Raw genomic sequence first — 14926 nt, forward strand, 5'->3', positions numbered from 1 at the left:
CGTCATAGAGAAAATGGAGAGAGAAAAATGAGGACAAGAAAGAGGGAGAATGAGAGGTAGAGGAAGAGGGGTTAAGAGGCAAATGGCGAGTAGAAAGAGGAGAAAAGGGAGGTGGAATAGTAGTAATAGAAAGAGAATTGGTTATAATAAGAAATTTAAAAAATTATAACAGAATTCTACTTTAAAAAAAAATTATCAAACGTTTTGAATTTCATTTTCATTAGTCAGGGAGGATGAGAAGAGGGAGGATGATAGGATTAGGAGTTGACAACGTTAAAGAGAAAATAGAGGGGGAAAGAAGAAAACGAGGGGAATGGGGTGGGGAAGGGGGGGAAAGAGATAGGGGAATGGCTAAGGATGGTAGGACAAATAGTATAAGAAGAAGAGAAAGAAGGAGAATACGGATGGGGGAAGGGATGTAGGTTGAGAAGGAGGAAAAAAAAGGAAAATATTAGGTAGAGAGAGGGAAATAGAAGGATGTGAACGATAAAAGGAAAGAAAAAGAGGAAGGGAGGAGAAACAAGAATATATGGAGGAGTGGTACGAGGAAAAATGGGAGGAATAACAGTATGAGAACAAGTGGGTGAAGAGGGTAAATGGAGGATATATAAGAGGATGAGAGGACATGGAAGGTATATGGGAGAAGGAAGGAGAAAGTTACGGATAAGGACCACGAGGATGAAAAGAGGGAGCTTTTAGGATGCGAGTATGCAACGACATTGGAGAGAAAAGGGAGAGAGAAATAGAAGGACGAGGGGATGGCGAGGGAGATAAACGAGGGGAAAGAGGTGGAGGAGAATTAGGAAGGGTAAAGGGAGAATGCCGAATAGTATGAGTAGAAAAGTGGGGAGGAGATAAGGTGTTTGAGGGCTCAAAAACGTTGAAGAGAAAAAGGATAAACTGTGAGAGAGGATAAATTGGAGAAAGAGGAGTAGTAAGGGGTAAGGAGGGAAGGGCGAGTAGTATGAAGATAAAGAGGAGTAGGAGTAGGAGTAGTAATAGAAAGAGAAATGATTAAAATGAGGAAATTAAAATAAATAGAAAAAAAATATATTAAACCTATCAAGTTTCATTTTCACTAATGTATCAGTTAGTCGAGACAATCTTAATCAAAATGTCATTTTCTTAGAAGAAGTATAGGAAAAATGACGAAGGAAACAAAAGAGAAGGCAGGGAGCCACAATAATAAAAGGGGGAGGATGAATAGGAAAAGGGATAAGGAGGCTGATAAAAAGGCAGAGGAGGATGAGGCGGCAATGTTAAAGAGAAAGGAGAAAGGGTAAGAGGCGGACGAGGGAGAGAGGGAGAGGAATAAGGTAGAAAAGGAGGAAGAGGGTAAGGGTAAGGGTAGGAGGACAAATAGTAGGAGGAGAAGAGGAAGGGGGATAATGCAGATGAGGGGAAAGGGAAAGAGATGGATGTCCATAAAGAAAGTAAGGGGGAAAGAATATGGGGTAGAGAGAAGGAAATTGAAGGATGTGAATGGTAAGAGGAAAGGGAAAGCGGCGGGAAGGGAAAGGAGAAAGGGGAAGATGTGCGCGGAGGAGGAAAAAAGAGAGGAGTAATACGAGAGAAGCAGGAGGAGGAGGGGAAATGGAGGATATATATATAAGAGGAGGATAAAGGAACATAGTAGGTATATGGGAGGAGGAAGGGGAAAGGAAAGAAGGAGGACATAGGGAAGGAAAAAGGGAAAAGGGACTACAAGGTTGAAGAAGAGAAAGTGGTTTAGGATGCAACGGCGTTGAAGAGAAAAGAGGGAGATACGAAGTAGTGGGTGAGGAAGGTTGAGGAAAAGGAGAAAGAAGTGGAGGATTGAGGAGGGCTAAGAGGAAAAGAGCGATTAGTATTAGGAGGAAGAGGAGGAGGAGATGTGATGTTTACGTTACTTCGCAAAGTACAATATAATACTAATGTCTTATGTAGTTGTGTTCTTTAACAATTAACCATATAAGCAAAAAGTATAGTTATATTCGGATATTCATGCTCTCAGCAAAGTTAAATACAAATTATTTACGAATGGTTATAATTTTGTGTGCAATTGATTCAACCATTAAAATAATATAATAAGAAGATTTCATTGTGATCGACACCCAATGTGTACAGACAAACGAACCAGATCATATATTCAAGTTCCCAACAAAGTTAGAACGAAATCTTTACGAATGTGATCTTGTTTGCAATCGATTCGAACAACCAAAACATTATAACGACAATAATTTCATTGTGATCGCCACTCAAAATGTATAGAAAACCAACCAAATCAAGATTCACAACTACGCATTTAAAACGTAAACGATCAGAATAACTTGGGGGACGGCGCGCATCGCGCGCCGTGCAACCAACTAGTATATAGAAAAAAAGGAATCGTCACCCTACAATGAGGTCTAGACAAATATCAATTCGACATGATGTCTAGCCCCATATCACAAAAGAACGGCCCAAGAGTGAGCAGCCCAAACCAACAAACAAATCTTGATACAACCATCCTAATTTGATGCAAGTAAACCCTACAAAATCATCATCATCTTTAACCTTCCCCTTATCCTCCTACCTGAGATCCGTTCTCAGTTATTAGCTGTTAGGAATTTGTGCCTTGAATTTGTGTCGAAGACGGGTTAAATTAAGACAAGAAGTAAAAGAAGCGTCGAAGGAATGAAGTAGGCCTGACGTGCGGGTCGCAGAAGTATCTGATGGCAACTGATTCTTGTACGTGTGATGTTGTCTATATGTCAGGCATTACATACTACTTCCTCCGTTCAACTCCAAACTACCATAGTACACTTTTCACGTTTGCCAACGCATGTTTTGCGCGGTAAATATCATTAGCTACGTATATGCAAAAATTATAAAAGTTACATATTTTTAATGTACTCGTAAAGACGAATCAAATAAGATCCCACAAGAATATATTTTCACTTATATATTGAGAGAAAATTGCAATTGAAGATTCATTTGTGAATAGTATGCAAAAACCAATATGGTAGTTTGGAGTTGAATGGAGGAAGTATATGAATTGGGTTTGTTTTACACGTTGACCTGCTTTGGTATAAACTAGTGTGTAACCCGTGCATAAATGCACGGGAATAAAATACGTTTGTGTATAAAAAGCACATTAACAATACTAATCAGTCTCATTGTAGACGGACACTATCTGTCTAAAGCTGTCGACAAATAGTGACCCTCTCACAAAATGCAAGTGGGAAGGCAAGGTGAGGGTATCCATTTCACACCCACTTGCACTATCCACTCTCATTTTGTAAGAGGGACACTATCCGTCTACAGTTTTAGACGGATAGAGTCTGTCTAAAGTGAGAATTTGTGCAACAATACATACGTATGAATTTACTTTTATAACCAACATGAAAATTCCTAAATAGTTTATAAAATTTAGGGTAAATTGTTAATAAATGCCTAATACATATCACTTTTTTAATCATTAGTACCTAATATATAAAAGAAATTAAAACTTAACAACAATATTAAACACCTTTTTCTAACCAATGATAACTTAAATCACTTTCGACTATATGTTTTCCAAATACCGACGAAAAACACTGAAACTTAGATTTAACGAAAATCCATCCTCATTCTCGTATTCCATCATCATCTTATTCTTCTCTTTTTACTGCATCCTTGCTCTCATACTCTTCCCTCGCCACTTTTCATTTACCCCGTTAATTAGTTATTACGTCTCCTTAATCCGTTCTATTTCTTCGTCTTATCTTTTATTCACTAAAAAAAATAAAGCTAGAAGGGGGGGATGCAGATTTTCCAGAATTTATGAGTGGAGAAGATTGCATGAAAAAAATGAAGAAAACGAAGGGCGGAGAGAAAGAGAAGAGATAAGAAAAACACATCAATATGTGACGAATATTTTTATTTTCTTATAATGTAAGTCTTATTATTAATACTCAACCAATACAAAATTCATCTTATCATACTAATATAGTCTACCTCACTTGGCCTAAAAATAAGCACGAATTGATCTGGCCAAAACACTAAAAAAACATCTTATACAAAAGCAGTCTATGCACTCTTGACTCTTCAGTCCCTGAACCATCTTTCATCCCTCCCCTGCAGTGGCTTATGGATCTTAGCTCCAATCTGACTCCAACTTCTTGAATGATCCAGCTTGCAATGTACTCTGGTCTGAAGAGATAATCTGAGCACTCCACCCTTTGATTCCTTTGACACCAAATATGGTACACTGTTGAACTATTCAATGCACATATATCTTGTCTGATAAATAAACGTAGAATTTCTCCTCTTCTTAATCCATCTGAAAGTATCAATGCAAGGTACCTTCAACTCCAGTGTGTCTGCTGGAATATTTCCAAAATTTTTGTACTATATTAACAGTTGAAAAATAGATGTTCATTCCATCCTCACTACTTTCACAAATACAACTGGTAGTAGTATCACTGACACTTATTCTGTAAAGTTGTCAACGACCTAATATCTAAATGTGAGGGTCATCACTTGAAGTATAAAAAACAATGCCATAAATTATTGCTCCGGACTCCACATGTAAAAACTTGTACAGGTATACACATAAAATCAAGTTAAGGTTAATTTTGAAGGGCTATACTAAATAGTTATCCTAATATTATCAAGTAGAGGCTTGCCATTAATTTACTGAGGCTTCATACACGAAATCGTAGATATTTAACGTTCTAGATTTAAATTACCCATGGGCATGAGTGAAAATTGAAATTCCATTAAAACCAACAGAGAAAAAGAGGTGCCATAATGCCCTCCATTGTAAGCTTTCTTAGCCCAGTGGAAAACTCCCTTTGCATGTGAAAGCTCAAAAATACTTGTTCTTCCCATAAACAAAATAAAAGAGCATAAATATATGGCCAAATAATAATGATTATATAGATGTTTATAGAATGTTGTTGCAGTATTTTACCTAAAATTAGATGCATCAACTCATTGATCGAGTTTGAGCAGCATATGAAAGGTAACTGATTCATCAAGGCCACAATAACTGTTCCATCACCGTCAAAATGTATAATAAAGGATCAAACTACCTTCTTACAAAATAATTTTTTAATTCTATAAAATTTGAAATTAAAATGAGTCCTTGATTCACTATCCATAAATCTTTTAACAAAACTCTAGTAAAGAATCAAGTAAAGTCTTGAGCTTAATTTCTACTGGAGGAAAATGATATACCTGTACGAATTACTGAAATAGAAGAGGCATAAAGAACACCATAAGTTTTGAATGTCTATTTTATGATAATGAAGGTTCAAAAATTACCGAAATGGCCACATATAGTGAAGTTGAAAGAAAAACTCCCACTAATTTGCACAGGTTCAAAAAGATGCGATGTAGCAAAATGAGATGTACTGATATAAAAAGTTGGAAGATAAGGTATCAAGTAAAGAATTATGGGGAAAAAGTTAATAATAAGAGGCATATGAATAAGTAATGAGACTATCTAGATGAGATATATACCAATATTACGTAGAGAAGTAGCTAGAGAGTACAAAAATATTGAAGATTTTTCCCTGTTTTATAAGAGCAGCATAGCTAATAGTAGTAACAACTCTAAACTATACAATAATAATGTACAATAACATACAATTACCTATCCTTAAATTCTGTTTCATCCATTGTAGAACGCTATCACCCAGTTAGCTTGCTGAATATTTCATTCTTGTACTCTTCAATAGTCAGTCATTACTATTAGCACATATAACACTGTCTCGACAAAATCTTATAGTGAAATAGTTAATTTCAAAAATTATTCAATGACCAGCTAACTTAGAATACACTTAATGTCTATAGATAATTAGTGGATGTAAAACAAACAAATTGCCATCATAGGATTGTGAAAATATGGTTATCTAAGAAGAGAAATAGAGTACTCAATATGATACGGGTAAGGGTACGGATAACACCGCTCCAAATGGCACTACTCAAGTCTCGTTATTTTCAAGCTCGGCGTCTCGGTTCGTAAGCTTGGTTACGTGGGTGCATGGCTCCTAGAAGTCAAGCTTGGTTACGTGGGTGCATGGTTCCTAGAAGTCATTTAAGTACCTCCTTAATTAGCCAATAAAAGGGTGATTATGACCCCTGTTCAATTGTGTCGTTATTGCCATTCAATTTGGCATTTTTATTCTAGCATTATGGCCTTCAATTGCTAGAGTTAAGGCCTTCAATTAGCTAATTTAATTTGGTCATTTAGGAGTCTCTCATTTGCTTGAAACGGTTGTAGTCTTGGGGCTATTTATAGTCTTAAGGATTTTATTTTTTGCATTCATTCAGAAATCATACAAAAATCAGTCTTGCTTGTCGGCAATTTTCTTGTTAATTATTCAATCGCGTATTGGATTATTAATTTGTTCGATCTCAATAGGTCTTGAGTTCGTTCGTTATTGATAAGTTATAGGTCTAGCTTGTCAAATATCGCTTCCGCATTTATAATTCGTATCATAAGTGGTATCAGAGCTTCGGCTCTTGATTTCCATAAATCGAGACGATCCTATTGTTTCGGTTTCCCTTTTTATTTTCAAAAAAAAAAAACAAAAAAACAAACACAAAATCAAAAAGAAACTCTTTCGCAAACAGAAACACACAAAACAAAACAGACATGGCTGGTGAACAATTCGACGACGACTTTTACAATAAGCTTGAAGACTTATTGCGTAACAGGCCTACTGGGAGTCGTACTGGTGGGAAGGCCAAACCCGACGAGTTCAAGGTGTCGGAATTGCCTGAATTCATTGGAGGAACTAACCCGGAAGATTACTTGGATTGGGAAAGGAAAATCGATCGTTTGTTCGATTTCAAAGACCTCAGTGACGAGAAAAGGTGCAAGTACGCGATTCTCCGGCTAAGTAAAGGGGCGTCGTTGTGGTACGAAGGGTTGAAGGCTAATCGTTCTCGCGCAGGGAAGGAGAAGGTCTCATCGTGGGAATCACTCAAACGAAAACTCAGAAAAAGGTATGTGCCCGCTACCCATAAATTAGGAATTTATCGTAAGATAGCGGATTTGGTGCAAGATAAATTGAGTATAGCAGAATACATAGATGAATTTGAGAAACATATTTTAATGGGAGAGTTAGAGGAAAATGAAGAACAAAAAATGTCCCGTTTTCTTCGGGGTCTTAATAGAAGTATAGCCAATTCCGTCGAATTATACCCTTACTCGGATTTTGACACGTTATGTAATTTGTGTGTTAAAATTGAGGCCCAAGGAAAGCTTAAATCAGGGAGTGGGAGTCGTGAATTCAATTCCCCAAATATCAATCCCAAAACTTTCTTTTCTCCTAAAATTCCTAATACACCAAACTCAAGTAACCCGACTAAATCCACGCCTAAAACTACTGATTCGGGCAAGGAAACTAGCCTATCAAAAGTCCGATGTTTCAAGTGTCAGGGGTTTGGACACTATCAAAGCTCGTGCCCAAACAAGAGAGTCGTGACATTGAGGGAGGCTGTGTCGTATCGTGATGAGTTAGCCGAGGAAGAAGAGAGATTGGGTAGTGTGTTTGATTTTGATGAGGCTGAAAACGAGGAGGAAGAGGAGAGGTATGAGGCGCCAAATTTCGACACGGTTCTGGTTCTGGTTCTGGTTCTGCGTTCGTTGCAGGTCCAAGCCGAATCTATTGATTCGGATCAGCGCGAACAATTATTTCATACCAAGTGTCAGGTTAATAACAAATGGTGTAGTGTAATTATCGACAGTGGTAGTTGCACTAATGTAGCGTCGGACGAAATGGTCAAGAAACTGGGGTTAGCGACTGTTGCGCATCCGAAGCCGTATGCTCTTCACTGGTTAAATGACGGGAACCATGTGAAGGTTACAAAACAGGCCCGGATAGGTTTATCGATGGGTTCTTATACTGATGATGTACTTTGCGACGTAATTCCGATGGATGCTTGTCACGTATTATTAGGGCGTCCTTGGATGTTTGACAGGGATGTGGTTCATCGGGGAAGAAGCAATGAGTACGAGTTGAGGGATAAGGGTAAAAAAATTGTGTTAAAACCCATGTCCTCTCAGGCCATTCGGTCCATGAGCACAAAGAAAAAGAAGGCGACCATGCTGGTTAAAGAACGGGAAATTGAGAAAGCCCTCGATCACGGGGAGTTAGTCTATTTACTCCTTGTCTTGGAAAATTCAACAGGAGAGTTGATTTCTAAAAAAAATGGTCCTGTTTTCGAATTATTGCAGGAGTTTAGAGACGTGTTTCCCGACGAGTTGCCACCGGGATTACCTCCTATTCGCGGTGTTGAGCACCATATCGACCTTGTTCCAGGAGCCCCGCTACCAAACAAGGCAGCGTATCGCTGTAACCCGGAGGAAACCAAGGAATTACAGCGACAAATTGATGAGCTGATTAGCCGAGGGTTTGTTCGTGAATCCATGAGTCCGTGCGCCGTTCCAGTTCTTCTAGTGCCAAAAAAGGACGGGTCATGGCGAATGTGTGTCGACTCACGGGCCGTTAATAATATTACAGTTAAGTATCGGTTTCCTATGCCGAGGCTAGACGATATGTTGGACGAGTTGCATGGGTCACAAGTTTTCTCCAAGATTGACCTGAGAAGTGGATACCATCAAATTCGAATGCGAGAAGGCGATGAGTGGAAAACCGCTTTTAAAACAAAACATGGCTTGTACGAGTGGACTGTTATGCCGTTTGGACTTACAAATGCACCGAGCACCTTCATGCGTCTAATGAACGAGGTATTTAAACCATTCTTGGGTAAATTTGTTGTTGTATATCTTGATGATATTTTGGTATATAGCAAAAATATAGAGGAGCATTTGCAGCACTTACGTCTTGTATTTGAGGTGCTTCGAAGTCAGAAGCTATTTGGGAAAGAGGAGAAATGCTCATTTATGGTGGATAGTGTACTGTTCTTGGGTTACATGGTGTCGAAAGACGGTGTGTCCGTCGACCAAACCAAAATTGAAGCTATTAAAACATGGCCAACTCCTACAAATGTAAGTGAGGTGCGTTCCTTCCACGGTCTAGCTTCTTTTTATAGACGGTTCATTAACAACTTTAGTTCAATCATGAGTCCGGTTACTGATTGCTTAAAAAAAGGGACTTTTGAATGGACTAAGGAGGCTCAAAGAGCTTTCGAATTGATCAAGCAGCTGTTATGCTCGGCTCCAATCTTAGCTTTACCCGACTTTTCTCAACCATTTGAAGTCGAGTGTGATGCTAGTGGGTTGGGAATTGGGGCTGTTCTCCTCCAAAATAAACGCCCTATTGCTTATTTCTCGGAAAAATTGGGAGGGGCTAGGTTGAATTATTGTACTTACGATAAGGAGTTTTATGCTATCGTTAGAGCACTTAGCCATTGGAGTCATTATCTACGTCCTAATCATTTTATCTTGCATTCGGATCATGAGTCACTTAAGTATATCAATGGTCCGCAAAAATTGAGTCCGCGTCATGCTAAATGGGTCGAATTTTTGCAATCTTTTAACTTCTCTTCGAAGTATAAAGACGGCAAAAGCAATGTTGTAGCCGATGCTTTGTCTCGCAGGTACTCCTTGTTAACCACGCTGGAAGCTCGTTTATTGGGTTTTGAGTTATTAAAAGAATGTTATTCAAAAGATGTGGACTTTGGAGAAATATTCAACAATAATTCGGCTGCAACAGGGGGTGAATTTCTTGTTCAAAACGGGTTCCTTTTTAAAGGAAATCGTCTTTGTATTCCGAAACATCCAATTCGAGAGCTATTAGTACGTGAGGCTCATGGTGGGGGCTTAGCGGGTCATTTTGGTGTTGCTAAAACTATGGAGGTCTTGAAGGAATATTTCTTTTGGCCAAAAATGTTTGGAGACGTCACAAGAATTATTGTGAAATGTGTGACTTGCCAACTAGCTAAAAGCTCGTTCAAGCCGGGTCCTTATATGCCATTGCCGATTCGGTGAGACCTTGAGAAGATGTTTCGATGGATTTTGTGGTCGCTTTGCCTCGTACACAACGGGGTAAGGATGCTATCATGGTGGTTGTCGACCGGTTCTCAAAAATGGCTCATTTTGTCCCTTGTCACAAGACCGACGATGCTTGTAATATTGCGGATTTATTCTATAGGGAAGTGGTGCGTCTTCACGGAATACCCAAGACAATTGTGTCGGATCGAGACTCGAAATTTTTGAGTTATTTTTGGAATACGTTGTGGCGTAAGGTGGGCACGAAGCTTCTATTTAGTACTTCACATCACCCTCAAACGGACGGACAAACGGAGGTAACCAACCGAACCTTGGGCACCTTGCTACGGGGTTTAGTGAATAAAACCCAAAAGGATTGGGATGTCAAGCTAGCTCATGCCGAGTTCGCTTACAACCGCTCCCCAACCTATGCGACGGGTCGATCACCGTTTGAAGTCGTCTATGGGGTTAACCCTTGCATGCCTCTCGACCTCATTCCATTGCCAAAGGAGGAGCTAGTGCATAAGGATGCTGATTCCAAGTTGAAGGCTATGATAAAATTACATCAGCAGGTCCGCGATAGAATTGTCGAAGTAAATGCTGCCTCAGGGCTGTCCCTGAGATTTCGGGGGCCCTGTGCGAAATTTTATAATGGGGCCCTGAATCGAGCCATGGCGGTTTTATAATTTAAATTCGAAGTAAATTATTAAAAAAAATACAAAAGAATCTATGTGCGTAAAAAATCTGTAAAAAAATATTACATTGACAATATACAAAAATAGAACTTACGTAATATAAATATGAAAGAAAGAAATTATAATAAGCGAAACCAAATCATATTGCTAGGATGCAAAAGGCTGGGAATTTTTTGTGGGCCCCACAATTCTGAAAAGGGGAAAATATTTAAAATGATGGGAGCAAGATTTGATCCTGCGTCAATTCCCTTCCATATCGACTGTAGTACCACTATGCCACTACCTAAATCATGTTAACATATCCGTTAAATATGCTAATATCATCAACTAATGTCAAGAATTGGGCCCCAAATTTTCGGGGGCCCTGTGCGACCGCACGGCCCGCACACCCTAAAAGCCGGCCCTGTGCTGCCTACCAACGAAAGGCTAATAAACATCGGAGGCCTCGTGTTTACGAAAATGGCGACTTGGTATGGGTCCATTTAAGGAAAGAACGCTTCCCGAGTAAACGGAAAAATAAGCTAATGCCGCGTGTCGAGGGGCCTTTTAAGGTTATTTCTCGTGTTAATGACAATGCTTATAAAGTTGAGCTGCCTGGAGACTACGGCGTACATGCCACGTTTAACGTGGGTGATTTGTCCCCATATGTCGAAGATGACGGTCTTGAGGAATTGAGGTCAATTCCTTTCGAAGGGGGAGGGGATGATACGGGTAAGGGTACGGATAACACCGCTCCAAATGGCACTACTCAAGTCTCGTTATTTTCAAGCTCGGCGTCTCGGTTCGTAAGCTTGGTTACGTAGGTGCATGGCTCCTAGAAGTCAAGCTTGGTTACGTGGGTGCATGGTTCCTAGAAGTCATTTAAGTACCTCCTTAATTAGCCAATAAAAGGGTGATTATGACCCCTGTTCAATTGTGTCGTTATTGCCATTCAATTTGGCATTTTTATTCTAGCATTATGGCCTTCAATTGCTAGAGTTAAGGCCTTCAATTAGCTAATTTAATTTGGTCATTTAGGAGTCTCTCATTTGCTTGAAACGGTTGTAGTCTTGGGGCTATTTATAGTCTTAAGGATTTTATTTTTTGCATTCATTCAGAAATCATACAAAAATCAGTCTTGCTTGTCGGCAATTTTCTTGTTAATTATTCAATCGCGTATTGGATTATTAATTTGTTCGATCTCAATAGGTCTTGAGTTCGTTCGTTATTGATAAGTTATAGGTCTAGCTTGTCAAATATCGCTTCCGCATTTATAATTCGTATCACAATATAATTAAAGAATACCAACAGAGCAAATAATAACTAATATTAATGTCATGGTGGCCTTTCATGGTAAATAAGAAGACTCTGATGTCAGCAAGTCTTTCAAACATGGGCAAAATTATATGGAAGTTGTTTATGTTCATACATTTTAGCCTAGCGACTTGGACTTGGTGATTAAATGGTGAAATTACTACAGTTCTTAATTTCTTTCCAACTGTTATGTAAGATTACTTATGGAGCATCTTGATTAGAACATATCCAAATGTTTTCATTAGTAAACAATTAATGGGAGAGACATTAAGACAAAAAGGTTGAACTCCCTTATTACTCCCTTCGTTAAATCAATTGCATACGTTTGATTAAAATATATCTCACATATATTGACCACACGTATTACGTATAGAATGCAACCGAACAAAGTGGGTAAAACAAATTGACAGTACTATATAAATAAGAAGTCAAATAAAGTATTTGATGATTAAATATAAGACTAACCTTATATAGAGCTAAAGTATAATATGAATACCGGTTAAACCTTTCTTCATCACAAATCCACCGTATTGATCCTAAAATTCAATGTTTCACATTTAAGTTAACGATTTGAAAAATTGACAAAGTACTTGTATCAGTTAAAGAGGGAAAAAGAAATCAACCTTAATGTATAAAGATCAATAACTCTCAAAAGTCAATAGCTTAGGCATATTAGATTAACTACTCCGTATTGAATAAGTGAACAATTTCAGCAAATGTACGCAGGTGCGAAATTAAGAATAGGCTATAGTTTATGAAAAAATCGAATCGAAAACGAACCCAGATATCCATATGGGTGAAAGGGGATAAGAGACTTACTTGATCCTCATATTTGAATGTCGAGAAGTATAGTGGAACAACGTTGAATAAACAAATCGAAGTACTGATAATTCCCCATTACACAAATATAAACCCAAATTAAATAATGAGCAATCGCCAAAAACACTATACTCCAGAATACCTAATCCCCTAAATAACCAAATAAACCCCATCTTTTGTAGAGAATATAAAAGGGGAGAGCCAATTATACCGTATTATTGATTATATGAAAGTTGTGATCAATCATGAGAATACATGAGACCCGTTTTTGTTGATCGATAAATCCAATGAGTTGGATCACATTATTCTTCACTTATAACTTGATTTTCTTCTCAAATTGTCCTGGGGCGATCAATATTCAACAACCTCAATTAGTATGACGATGAAACAATAAGGATTAAAACAAGAAAGAAAACCGACCATGAAGATTGATCGGTATGGTGATAAAAAAAAATACTTTCTGATTAATTGGGTGAGAGGTTGGAGAAGGTAAATGATTAGTGGGAACTGGGAAGTTGAGATGTGGGAAGTTGGGGACGTATATGGGGTCTGGTGTAGTCGTGTAGAGGTTAGTTATTAGGGATGATCAAGAGTTTGAGACTTCTAGCTTCTTCTTGGAGTATAACTACCTATATACGTATTTTTATACGGTCAATTCATCACAGGCTGACCCATAATCAATTTTGTGTATAATGGCTGTTGCTTTAATATATTAAATGCAATTGGCCTCCCTTGTGACGGGTTACCATTTGTGACGGATATTTTGTGAGATAAAATGGTAACAAAATGGGTTAGTGGAGAAAGGGGACCACATGAATAGTGTTGCAGAGAGAGAAAAAGTGGATACTTTGCGAGGTAAAATGGTATCCGTCTTCAGCTTGTGACGGATATGTCATGTCTTCAATGAGAATTTGTGTATTAAATGAGGCTTAGCATGACTCTTAATTAATTAGTTTTGTCATTACTTATTCCTTTGACGTCTTTGTTAGTGTTTAGGAAATTAGTTATTAATTTCCTATTATTAGTTTATTCTTATTAGTCTAGATATTTTATCTTGGGTGAAATAAATATATAAAGACCCAAGTTTTATTCTAGGTTAATTAAGAGAGAGATTTGAGAGCACAATAAAGAGGGTCGATTTGTGAGGTTCCTTCTGAAGAAGAAAACTCAGTTTGTTCCGAGCTCTATTATTGTTGTTCGTCTGTCTTTGAAGATCAGAGGAGTTTGTTCAGATCTTGGTAGTCCTCAAGATTATTTGTCCTTCGTCTTATTGGGGTAGTCTCTTTTGTTCCTTTGAGACTACTATATTTGTTGGTAGAATAGGGTATACTTTTGGCTCACATTGAGCGCGTGTGTACCGGTCTACTGCTGTACTATTTTCTCCACTATAATGAAATTTGATCTCCTCGCAGGGTGGACGACTGGACGTAGCCAGTTATTTTACTGGTGAACCACGTAAATCTTTGTGTCAACTTTATTTACATTTGTTAATTATTGTTCTTATCGCCTTATCAATTAACTGTTTGGGTAACGGAACGCATCCGTTACAACATTAGCGAATCAAATACCTCTTCTTAGTAGCTTCTTAAACCAATTCTCCTCCTTCTTGTGCATTTTCCGTCTTTCCAATCCTCGAAATCGCATTTTTAGTTCTTCGATAATCATTCTAGCTAGCTTATTTGGTCGGATAAGAACTGATTCAAAGTTGTTTCGATTTCTCTGATGCCAAAGGTGGTATATGCATGCATTTATTGTTGCATCAAGAACCCCCATTTGTACCTCTGATCCATTCTGTCCCAAACGCCATGTAGTCAGATTGTTGGTAAGCAAGGTTATGCCCATCCGAGCTCCAACATGAAGAATTGTATACCTCCTATACTGGTATTCAAAGAACAAATGTTCGATGGTTTATGGTTATCTTCCACATATACAATAGGTATTATCTTCACAAATCCCCAAGTTGAATAGTTTACTTTCCGTATTCATGTTCCCATGGTGATAAATCCAGGCTATAAAGCCATGTTTTGGTATAGTCCAAGCATTTCTGACAAATTTTGTAATACCCACGATGTTTAAGCACCTTTTTGACTGACCCTTTGACTAGGGAAGACCTTAGGAGGGGATAGGTGAAAGGCTAAGTGAAGATAAGTGTCTTACGATAGTGGTTGCTCGACCTAGTAAGCTCTACTCGACCGAGTAGAGCTTACTCGAT

The 14926-nt window shown here is 38.3% G+C and overlaps 1 protein-coding gene and 1 long non-coding RNA gene across 8 annotated transcripts in view; one reads left to right on the plus strand and one right to left on the minus strand.

Annotated features, from left to right (window-relative positions):
• LOC141644183 (uncharacterized) overlaps window positions 1-14926 on the plus strand; it is a 114489-nt gene that overhangs the window by 37850 nt on the left and 61713 nt on the right. The gene's annotated exons all lie outside the window — the stretch shown is intronic.
• LOC141644182 (uncharacterized) lies at window positions 3849-13313 on the minus strand. 7 transcript variants are annotated; one of them, XR_012543934.1, is made up of 5 exons: window positions 12715-13313; window positions 12361-12431; window positions 5600-5675; window positions 4916-4993; window positions 3849-4322 (listed from the first exon to the last, which is right to left on the minus strand). It is a non-coding gene; the product is annotated as an uncharacterized LOC141644182 (long non-coding RNA). The 7 variants fall into 7 exon arrangements; XR_012543935.1 differs by having other exon boundaries at window positions 3849-4325; XR_012543936.1 differs by lacking the exon at window positions 5600-5675.

Source organism: Silene latifolia, chromosome 2 (assembly GCF_048544455.1).
Source record: "Silene latifolia isolate original U9 population chromosome 2, ASM4854445v1, whole genome shotgun sequence".
Taxonomy (NCBI): Eukaryota; Viridiplantae; Streptophyta; class Magnoliopsida; order Caryophyllales; family Caryophyllaceae; genus Silene; species Silene latifolia.